This window comes from Zerene cesonia, chromosome 18, assembly GCF_012273895.1.
Source record: "Zerene cesonia ecotype Mississippi chromosome 18, Zerene_cesonia_1.1, whole genome shotgun sequence".
Lineage (NCBI taxonomy): Eukaryota > Metazoa > Arthropoda > Insecta > Lepidoptera > Pieridae > Zerene > Zerene cesonia.
Window position 1 is genome coordinate 9,082,259 of NC_052119.1, and position 12,865 is coordinate 9,095,123.

The window sequence follows — 12,865 nt, forward strand, 5'->3', positions numbered from 1 at the left end:
CTTTCACCTAACCTAATATAATTTTCAGTGCCTTACTCAACAATTACAATTTAAATAAATCAAATAACTACTTAAAACTGAGTGTGACAGTTAGTTACCAAAAGCAGTAAACTATACCACCATCATTCATGTTTAACATGCATTAAACAATCACCCTTGAGATGCCATCAAATGTATTAAAATATTTGAAAAAAAAACACACATAAATGCATTATGGTCACAAAACCCATAATTTAGCGCAAAATGTTCTCGAAATACAATAAAAATCGTATAAATACAACACGCGACGCATCTGCTTGTATTTGACACGCTTTCCTATAATCTATAGTGAATTTAACACTAAATAAAACTCCATGCCCCGCCCAGAAGCGATAAATAATATAGATTCATAATGGTCGGAGATCGGTGCTTTTAGGATATTGCGTGTGGTTTACGGATTTAGGGAAGTGTTTGAAGGATTAGTATCTCTTAGTAATTATATTTGTTTCCAATAAAAATGAGTTTATTTGACAATCGCATTCTGTTATAACGGTAACTACGCTAATTTTCTTCGCTAGAAGCCTTTTTGATAAGTTATTATTTTCAATAATTTTGGTTATTAAATTATTTAATACATTTATGGGTAACTAGCTGCGCCCCGCGGTTTCACCCGCGTAAGTCCGTTTCCCGTAGGAATATCGGGATAAAAAGTTGCCTATATGTTATTCCAGTAGTCCAGCTGCCTATATACCAAATTTCATTGCAATCGGTTCAGTGGTTTTTGCGTAAAAGAGCAACAAACACACACACATCCTTACAAACTTTCGCATTTATAATATTAGTAGGATAATGGTGTAAAAGAAAAGGAGTTCAAACATACCAAGCAAAGTTTTAGAAATATTAATATGATCACACGTTACTAAATAATTACTATTATGGTGACTAATTTAGTTTCGTTACCTACTTAGGTTATTTAAGGTAGAGTTGCTATAGTAGCTGATTCTATTCTATTCTAAATCTGAGGCTGCATGCATGACCTGTAGCCTGTACTGATAACGAATACAAGTTACTTATATTTTTACATGCAGAACGTCTTAGTTCCATTTCTTATCATAATATTTTATCAATATGTTGTGGGGATAAGAATTGTAATGACTAATTGACACGATAAAATAGTCAATATTAATAATAACCGTATGGATTGATTTAATTTGATGAAGAATTATTATTATTTAATTATTATTATTGCAACAAGTTATTTTGAAAAAAATCATACCGTTTATAAAGATATATAAAAGGAAAAAAGCAGAAAAAATGAACCTGGTAAAGGCAATGAGATTTAGTTTGTAATAAACGATTTCCATGTTTTGTTTCATGGAATAAACAAATTAAAAAAAAGATATAACAATTCCTGCCTCCAGAGAGATTTGAACTCTCGACCCCTGGTTTACAAGACCAGTGCTCTAACCCCTGAGCTATGGAGGCGACGGGCTACGAGACGAAATTATTGATCGTTTTCAAATTTAAGTATGATAAAAAAAATCACTGTTTAAAAGCAGTTTTCTGTTATTTTAAACTATCTCTAATAAATCTCTAATATCGACTGTACCAATAAAAAAATCAAATCCTTATTCAAATGCAAGCGAATACAATAAATTTATTTATCTCTTAATGAATTCGTAATTCTGATCTTATTTGTTTCGACCTACTAAGGGATATAATAATATTATGCTTTCAATTAATTATAGTATTTCCCATAATTCGTGTCATACCTTGAGGGCACGACACGCGACCTTATATACATAGATTATCGTCTAATTAGTTTGTTTGTTTGTGTATTCCCCGAAAATACTCCCTCCTATTATAATCGCCTCTAGCTGTTTGGTCGTTTTATTTTTAATGAGAAGATATATCTGAAGAAAAACAAATAATAAAAAATGCCTGTTTTTGTTTGAATGAGTGAATAAATAAACAAATGTATTTGTGGTCCAATAGGAGATTTTTTAAACGATTTTTTAATAATAAGAGAATAGAATGCTTCTGTATTTTCTGTATTTGTAGAAGTTTTCAAGCTTACTTCATACGGAAAAATAATTTATTTGAACCTTTTTTTATTATGAATAATAAATTTTTTCAAAAAAATTTTATACAAGTACACCTGCCTTGTTTAACCTTTTCCCAAAGGTTGCTTGGTAGAGATGGCTTTTAGACATAAGGCCGCCGTCTGAACACTATTTTATTTGTTCTTTTTTATGTCTGTGTTTTTGCTATTGTTATTGCATTGAACAATAGAGAATCAATAAATACACAAACGTATACGAAAATACTCCCTAGTCATATTTTCTATTTTATTCTTTATGAAAATTAAATGTTGAATAAGAAAATTTAAGATGTCAAACCTACACTTAAATTCAAACAAACAATAACAATAATTTATATAATTAATATAATTACCCTTAAGTGTATGAGCGTTTTCTAAGTTCACATATTGTGCTTTAAATTTCCAAATACAAACAGTCAGAAATAAATGTTAATATTAAGGAATAGAGTTGACTTACCTTTAAATCAGATTTAATTTACGTCTATGTAGAAATTTACACCCAATCAATTTCTAAGATTTATTCAAAACAAACCTTACCTCCCCAGATTTAAAGTTAAATTTTCAACAACTTAATTAAGAGATTATAGAATACTTATACTTATCGTTGCGACCTTGAACCTTATTGGAAGTAAACAGGAACGGTTTTTCCAAATCATTTTTGCACATACAATTAACGATTTAAAATTATTGGCTCTCGTGCTGCATTGTGCATATAATTTTCAATTTTATTTCAACGCAATGGTGTTCATATTTGTTTAAAATTGTTCTGTGTTAGAGCTAGGTGGCTTGAAGGTAGCAGTTGGTGATAGAATAAATATTTAAATTTGTATCTTTTATTCAGTTGTGGATGTAATTCGTTACGCTGACGTCATCGAATTAATTAGAAATAATAAATTATTCGCGAGTCATTGTGTGTCGGTTAAATCTGTGACTTTAAATCTATACAAATAAATATAATTGAAGTGTTTGTTGGTTACGTCATAATAACGGGTCCTTATGTCACAGAATAATATTATGTATTGAATTATGCAAGTGTATGTCTGACAGAAAGAAACAATAATCAGAAGTCTGTCGCTCTGTTTGCTAATCTGAAAAACTGTTTTTCGAGCGTGTATGTTTGTATGTGACTATGTAATATCACGATAACATTGGCACGTCCTACAGCCCAAATCGCTGGACAGATTTTGACATATGAAGTGTTGTTGTAATCATTCGACTTCTAGTAATGACACAAGATACACTAAAAAACAAAATGCACGCCCGGAAATTAAAAAAGGACGTCGAGTTTTTTTTTTTATCTTATAATGTATAATAAATTTTTTTTACCTTAGCAATATCGCTATGAGTAAAAATATGATAACAATAAAATGAAGGAAATTTCTCAATTGGAAAGTTGTTTGTGCTTGTTACCTCAGAACTTCCGACTGGATGAACCAATTTTAATAATTTTTTAATTTGAAAGCCGGTGCGTTCCGTGTAGTCCTTTTAGATCCAGTTAATACAATATGAATTGGAATAGTTATTTTTAAATTATTTATTCAATCAAGCATCAAACCTAGAACCTCGTGTAGTTCAGTTAAGGACTTAACCAACCAATCCAATAAATTATAGGTAAAGTTCTGCCCAAGGTTTTAGCTCGTAGCGTTGATTACAAGCACTTAATTGTTCCCCGTGTTACGATTGAACCTAAACACCAAGGAACATAGCTCTGTGGATATGGCAAATTATATTACTGTTAATTTAATTAATAATCTTATCATCATACCATATTATATTACAAGATTTCGCCCGTGGTACATATTATATAGCTTATAGCCTTCCTCAATATATGGGCTATCTAACACTGAAATAATTTTTTAAATCGGACCAGCAGTTCCTGAGATTAGCGCGTTCAAACAAACAAACTCTTCAACTTTATAATATTAAAATTGATAAAGGCTCAATAGCTGATATTTTACCACAGGATGGTCATTTGTGACACGTTTGATTCAAAAAATTGCTACAGAAAATTAATAAGAATATGATAAATAAGTAAAGATATAGCTTACCTAGAATGCTAAAATTTACAAACCAACAATATCAACCCCATCCGTCTAGTGATTTGGGCTGTGCGTTGATTTCTGTGTCAGGCAGTCAGTCAACTTTGATTTTTATATATACATGGATTACTAGCTGCGCCCAGCGGTTTCACCCGCGTAAGTCCGTATCCCGTAGGAATATCGGGATAAAAACTTGCCTATATGTTATTACAGTTGTCCAGCTGTCTACGTACCAAATTTCATTGCAATCGGTTCAGTAGATTTTGCGTGAAAGAGCAACAAACACACACAGTTTTAGTATTAGTAGGATTAGTAGGATATAAGTCCCTAAAACTTATCCATACGTAAAAGATTAACGGTAGGGAGTAATTCGTTAGATTTTTATAGCGGCCAATCACAAGTGAGCTTGTTTCGTTGAAACGACCTGTCTTTTAGTATCCGTAATTCAGAATTGTTTTATTAAATTACTAGCTTTTGTCCACGGCTTCGCTCGCGTTAAATTCGGAATAGCTTAATAGATTTTAGGTCATATAAACTTTCCTTTTGAATTGCTATATCCATTAAAAAAAAACCCCATCAAAATCCGTTGTATCCGTAGCTTTAAAGAGCTAAGCATACGTACTTAGGGACGGAACCGGGAAGCGACTTTGCTTTATACTAAGTAATTACTAGCTTTCCGCCTGTGACTTCTCCTACTTCGTCAAAAGCAATTCATAAGATAACATTATAAATATTAAATTTTATTATTATTATATTTCAAATTTTCTGTTTATTATTTATATACAGAAAATTTCTACCCTCGGTGGTAAATTTTACCAAAATCCTTTCTCAGCGGATGCCTAGATCAGTAGCTATTACTGTCTAGTAGTTTTGGATATATGTTGTCATCAGTCTGTCAGTCATTACACACACACACATATTTTATATATAACGGTATGAGAAGATTCCCTGTGTGTTTATGTAAATACATACACACGTTTCCAGAACAGATAAGTAACATTCAATCTTTCGCTAATTACACGATGTTCGTGTTACACTCATATAAATGTCACGGCGTGACGGGGAGGAAATCTAATAATAAATCGTTTCCACTTAAGCTTCATCTATAACATCTCGCACGCGAGGCGTCTATTACCGTCTCTTATTGTTTAATTAATTACTAATGGGCAATTTTAGTGCGACAATGTATCGAGTGTTTGCAGAATATGTATTTGCTAATGTGTGAAAGCTTATTATGGGATGTTTTTAGGATGTCACGTAAAAACTGAATAATTTGGTTCGGAGGGTCGTATCCTTTTCCTTCGCTCCCAGTCCATTCCTTTGTTCCCATCGACAGTATTTACACCTTTATTGTTTAAGATCAGCCTACGCATTTGTAGACGACCTACCTGTGCAAATGTTCATAGGCGGTGGTGATCGCTTACCATCAGGGTCCCCAGAGTTCAGTTGCCCGGTATGACAGAAAAAAACTATGACGATAACTAAAATTTTATAAACACACTAGCTGCACCCGGCAAACGCTGTTCTGCCTTACTCTTATCGTTTAGTGGTATGAAAAATAGATGTTAGCCGATTCTCAGACCTACCCAATATGCTTACCAAATTTCAGAGGAATCGGTCAAGCCGTTTCGGAGGAGTATAGAGACTAACATTGTGACACGAGAATTTTATATATAAAAACATGTGTATTAATTTAATTATGTCGGAAACCGACAAAATTGCCTTAATTATGCTTATTAACAATATATTTTAAATAATTTTATTTTAAGAAATATGTAATATACGCGGGAATTATAATTAGTTTTTGGAAGCGTGTCTTGAAATTTATTTTCTAATGTTATACAGACACAAATAAGATATACAGTTATTATATGACGTAACGTTAAGAAGGTTAGTTCATCTCATTTTAATTAGGATATATTCCTATTAAGTTACGAGGTAACAAGCAAAACAATACGGATTTGATATCCCTCCTTATTTTGAAGTCGATTAAAATAAATTCAACTAAAAGTATAAGTTTCAATGAATATGCGTTTAAGTCGATTACATTTTTGTTAATGAAACTCGCACATTTTATATGTTCCACTCACATTGTAAGATTCGACCGAAATACCAATTTAGTGTTCAAGCGAATCAACCTCGATTAAATTGATCTCGAGCTGTAGAATATTCGTCCAGAATCGGTCATCTATTTATGAGTGAAGAAGAGAAAATAATCTCCACATATGTTTATACATTTTGTAATGGCAGAGTTGGCAACTAGGCGTTGATGATACTGATAGTTGATTACCATGGTAAGTGATCTGAACATTCTGAAAAACTGCTTTTGAATGTATGTATTGACATGTATGTTCATTCGACTTCTAATAATAATGAAAGGGGGAATAGACTGATAGACTGGAAGGGGATAAGGGCTTCCAGCTTCCCCACTCACCGTGTTACTACTTCGCGCCGATCTTTTATGTGTGTGGTGTACCTGGAGCGAGCTTGCCCAATTCGTGCCGCAGCGTGCTCGACTCCCACATAATTCTAGGCAATATAGTTTCCGTAATAAACACATAAATATTAAACAGTTTCAGAACACCACAAAGTAACTTATTAGGGCGTAATGAATAACAAATTAGCGAGCAGATTGGCGACAATTTGTCACAGGTGAGACGGACCTTTCATACCAATGTGGAACCAATGTTCGCTAAGAGCTGCTGTTGTGATTAATTTAAACGAATTTTTCCTATAACTGTGCAGGTGCGTTCCTAGGGTTGATTGTCGTTGGGGACAAACAAAAAAACCGTTTAGATAGCTGATTTTTTTATTTTGAGAAAATTGATTAGGGAAATGATGAAATCACTAAGGGCAACAATGAATTCAAGCCGATAGAACTGTCACAAACATCAGTTTGATCACTAGGAGATATAGGAGTTTGCTTGACTTATCATTGATACTGTCACAAACATCACTAGGAGATATAGGAGTTTCTTTGACTTATCATTCTTTTCACGTCGCAATGGATGATGGGATGGGTGATGATTTTATATAATGATTATTGTATCTGGAGATAGGTAGGCTAGAAAGTGACGTATGCTATTTGTTACGGCAAAACATGTAATTGACATGCGAATCTGCTTTACAACGCAGACGAAGTCGCGGGTGGAAATCTTGTTAACAGTTTTGTAAAGTTCTGCAACTCATGAACTACTAATTCAACTACTTGTTATTCAAAGACGCACATCGGGGACGTTCCGTTTTATCTAATGATTTGCTGTAGATAAGGTTCGATTTTGCTTGACTTTGAATAATATAATAGCATACATTATTATGTTTTACTACAGTACTGCCTAGGTCAGGACCGCAGATTCAAATAAAAACATAGTTCTAAAAACATTTTATGATAGAACAAACTAAATAGTCTCACTTGCTCTTATACAGAGTATTCGTAAGGAAATTATTTAATTCGATGCGATCCTAATTAGTGTACTAAGAAAAACTCCCGAAATTAATATATTATCACTAATTTTCGATAAGTGTACAGAGTTTAAATTAAATCTGTCCATTTAAAGTGGGTCAAAATCTTAAGTAGTTGGTTACAAACATTCAGGTGAAAATAATATAAGCGTGTTAAAATACGTTTTTTGCATAAATCGCTACGGATTGGGAACCCGTGAGCTGTGTATTATATTATCTGTGCCTGTGTATTTGCATGTCTATCTGTAGCAACGTAAGCGACACCCAAATGGATGATATTTTTGGAGCTTTCGAACATCTTACATTGAACTTTTCTTTAATACTTAAAAGACAGTTATACAATAAACTAGTCTTAGATACTCAATAGCTTAAAATTCCAATTTGAACTGCATAAATCCGCTTTAAAGCGATTTAATTTTGAAACCGTACGTCGGATGAAGCTAGTTTACAAAACAGAAGCTGTAATTAAACTTCGGGCCTGGACAATCAACGTCACCGACAGCTCGGAGGCTGGGCGGAGCAAACAGTTTATTTTTAACCGACTTCAATATAGGGAGAATCGTTATATTGTGTTTTGGGATTGTTAGATAAGTGTTTATGTATTTACGAAATGGTATTTATTTGACATGTTATAGGTATTTTTGTATTCATAAAGCGATTAAAACTTGGTTCAGTAATTTGCAATATTAGGATAATTGATCATTTTTTTGTGTTGGGAAATCCTGCATAGACCCCAGCGGCCCCCGGGGAGGGAGTCGTGTTTTACGACGCGTGGGTCCACGGGAAATGATTGTTATAGAATGTTTGATTGTATAAGTACCCTATAAATATTGTTATCATATATTTTAAACCCTGCATATATTAATATATATTTAGTATATATATGATATATATAAGATACGATATCTTTAAGCTTAGTTACCTCACGAAAAAAGCGTGGGTCCAAAAAACAAATACATTTCTTTTAATGCGACCCTCAACCGGTGTTTCAGTCCACGTGTAAATAGTTTTAGAGATCCGTAAAACATCATTTAACATAGGTAAGTATCCTATTTATATAAATATATACAATTTGAATCACGGATTGTTATGTTAATTTTATGTATTCGATTAATTTTATATAGACCTAATGCCAATAAGATTACAAATAATACTTTTCTCAGGTTGAATTATCTCAGAAATAACTGAATATAATACGATACCAAATGGTGGCGGCGTATGTCATAAATTAGGCTATTTTATATGTTTATTATCATTTGACCGCGGCTTCGTCTGGATTTAATTTGGATTAAAGTCAATCGGTATTTCTAGGCCTTTAACTACCTACCTATTCAATTTAATGTATATTTGATCAGCCGCCGAGGAGTAAAGGAGTAATAAGCATCTATTTTCGTTAATAATATTGCTAGTGTGTGTACCTGTAAAATGCAAGTATTTATAGTGCTCATGTTATTCTGGTACAAAAACTACACTAATGCGATGTATCATCAAAATCGCTACAGTGGCTTTTGCGTGAAAGAGTTACAAACATACTACCTGCCAAATCGTCACAAGGTTATAAACGTATGTATATAAAAATATATTTATATAAAAATCAAATAATCTGCGATTAAAATGTAATACGGAAACATTTTCATTTATTTTATATTCGTTTCCTACATAAGATATGATTCCTAAATATATACGGAACCCACTCATGCGTTATTATCTTACACCTTGACCAAAATTGTGGGCGGGGATTACTTTTTCGGCGATATTAGCGGAGCAGCTGCGAGACACGAGACAGAAGAAAAAATCTAAAGATGTTGATTGATATCAAAATTTTACACTTCGATGGTTTTATATAAATACATGATGCCAGGCAACGTTTGCTGTTCGCTCTACACGGTCAATAGTAACCTTTAGCCCCGGTTTTTGTTGGGTTTTAATATTATAGTTTTAAAACCATTTTGCCTCATGTTTCCAGTCAAAAATGGCTTTAACCGGTTAAGAGACCTTTTATTGCAACATATACATCCTACTAGTCCTACTAATATTATAAATGCGAAAGTTTGTAAGGATGTGTGTGTGTTTGTTGCTCTTTCACGCAAAGACTACTGAACCGATTGCAATGAAACTTGGTAAGTAGATAGCTGGACAACTGGAATAACATATAGGTCACTTTTTTTCCCGATATTCCTTCGGGATACGGTCTTACGCGAGTGAAACCGCGGGGCGCAGCTAGTATTTATATATTTTTACAGTTGTCTAAAAAACATGTTCTTTTAGTCTTTACAGAATACCTGCGCTATAGTCGCACTACTACGCTACGGCACCATGCTAACTCAAGACCTTTTTCAGAATATGTAGTATACGATATTTTATCTCAGCAAACAAACAATTGTTTCAAAATGTATTATTATATATTGATTTTTTGTATTATTATTCTTATTTACACTTGTTTTCTATCTTTCGTGTTGTGTACCTTGCTTCTTGAATCGAACTATATTCTATTCTATTCTATTAAAAAAAGGACGAAAACAACAAAACAAAAAATAGCATTATTTTTATTTTATATATATAATTTTGGATCGGTACGAAAAAGAAAATAGTTAATAACTATCAGTCCGCCCGGTTTCACCCGTTCTTGCTCCATACGAACCTTGTTTGTGTCTTAAAAAAACTAAAAAAACATCCGAGCCGGTCGAGCCATTGTCGAGCTTTACGTTTAGCACAATTGGCGATTCATTTTATTTATTAGATTAGCCTGACTTCAACTCAAACGGGTACACACGTGGGGTCACACGTAACGATCCGCCGTACGCTATCTTTTTAATTTATTTATTGGTCTTAATTTTTAGTGTAGATTTTAAATTGGTTAGTAATTAGTTAAATTAATTCATAAAGATTTTATAACATTGATTAAGCTTACTATTTATGTGTGGTTTTGATTTCAATGACAATAAATTTATCTGTTTATTTCTTTCGTTGCGAGTGGTCACTGGATAGGGATAGCGCATTTTTAGAACGCTTTTAGCTTCACCTGTATGCTTACTTATACGTAGCTAACTCTTAGATTTTGATGCACTTCAAACAGAGAGAATTAGTTCAATCTTTGTTCACGTAACAAGGACCGGTGACGATATAAGTTCATGAGTTTAAGGTTTTAATCTAATTAAGATCGCCAGGATTAAATATCACCCATATACTCTGTATAAGAGCACGTGAGACAATTTCGTTGATTCTATTATTGTTTAAATATGTATGTAACTAGTGAACGGATTATGTATGTAACTAACGGAAATATATATGTAACTAGTGAATGGATTATGTATGTAACTAACGGAAATATGTATGTAACTAGTGAACGGATTTTGATGAAATTTGGTACATAGACAGAATATGAGCTGACTTGGGTGATAGGACTTTTTATCCCGATAAAATGCTCCCTTGGGATAAAACAGGAATCTTTATATCCGGGCAGGGCCAGGACGAGCGTCTAGTATGTAAAAAAGTAAATCCGTGAAGATTTTGATTATTTATTTAAATTGAATGTAATTTATTGTTTTTTCATCTCATCGATTATTTAGGACCCACACATTTAGATTGAATATTTTCTATGTAATAAAATTGTACGAATTTTAAAACCATAATTAATATAAGATCATAGCACGCTACCATAATCTAGACTTTAGAGACACTAGTGCCCACGCACGGTATTAGAAATTTTCTCACTCATTCCCTAGCGATGCAAGCCACAGGATGAGCCTATAAAAATACCGACAGCATACAAGTCAAATTCAATTCAGTGAATATATATAAATATTTCCTGTTGTAACCTTAAACTACTGTTATTTGAATTAAATTAATTGCTTTTTTAAAATAATGCATTTATATAATTATCAATAATCACAAATTTAGCTGTAAGTAGATCTAATTGTAATTAATCCTTATATCATAGGAAAGTGTGCTATCTCCACTCGACTTAAAAAAGATAGATAAGTAATTATAAGATTGAAAGACATATATTCCATAATATATCATATACAACTCTTATAAATGTCACAAAAGGGCCACAGACACACAGACGAAATTTGTAGTCTATAATTTGAATAGTTCGAAAAGATAATACGTACAAGCCTATTTGTAGCGCTTTTTATTTTATTTGTGTGTATTGGTTTTGTTTTTATTTTGTTTCATGTGTGTGCAATAAAGTGTTTATTATTATTAATAGCTCCGCTGTGTGACTTTGGATGTGACTACTAATACTTCGAACCTTTATTCTATTGTTCATACATATATTTCTTTGATCTATAAACTATATAAACTATATATATATATATATATATATATTTTTTTTTTTTTTTTGAACAAGACACACACATCGTTTGTGAAACTATAAATATGAAAAATATATTGTTTTATTTGCTGTCTGTACCTGGTTGAAGTTTGATGCGGTCTCGGTTAGATTGCGGTGGTGAGCTGGGATTAGGTTATATTTAATATATCTGTGTTCATTATAACACGTACTATAAAATAATATGTGGTACAGTCTGCAGAATAGGATGAAAGCCATCGTATTTTATAATGTAGAGTCATGCCGTATGCGGGACAGTTAAGATAAATGAAAAAAATCTTATTATTACTCAAAAGAAGGTAAGAAAAAAAACGTGGTATATTTTTATTATAATAATTGGGACTTATGAATACATTTGAACTATTGTTCTTATAAATATATCTTAAAATATGTAAGAGGAAGCCCTACATCCCTGAAACCCAGCGAAAGCTTGGATATTTGGGGTCCAAATATTACGTAATATTTACTTTACTTATTAATTTTGACATATCATATTGACTATCCTCCTATCCTATAAAACATATCCTTGCAATAACACATGAATAGCGTACAAGTCCGTACAAGTACGTACAATCGTATCATCTTATTTTTTAATACTCAGTACCAAGTTAATATAAAATATTAATATTAATTATTCCTTACAATCAACACTCTAACATCCGACTAAATTTGCATTAAACCCTTCGTAACTCAATATAACAGTAATACTATTTAAACAAATACGAGGTTGTTATAACCGGGTTTATTTTAATAAGCTATTGGAAACAAAGCACACACGTTTAACTAGTGCTGCGAGCTGCCGAATCTCTTGAGAATGACTTTCCAAGTTAAAATAAACAATTGGAAATAGATTTATATCATACTAGATGTGCTTATTGCTAGCTATCTAACGTGCCCTTGAGGTGTATTTCTCTCAATGACGTCTGCCCTGTAGAATTGGTTACGGTT

At 32.5% G+C, this 12,865-nt stretch overlaps 1 non-coding gene across 1 annotated transcript; it reads right to left on the reverse strand.

Annotated features, from left to right (window-relative positions):
* Window positions 1-1,391: 1,391 nt before the first annotated feature.
* Trnat-ugu lies at window positions 1,392-1,464 on the reverse strand. The gene has a single exon. It is a non-coding gene; the product is annotated as a tRNA-Thr (tRNA).
* Window positions 1,465-12,865: the final 11,401 nt, after the last annotated feature.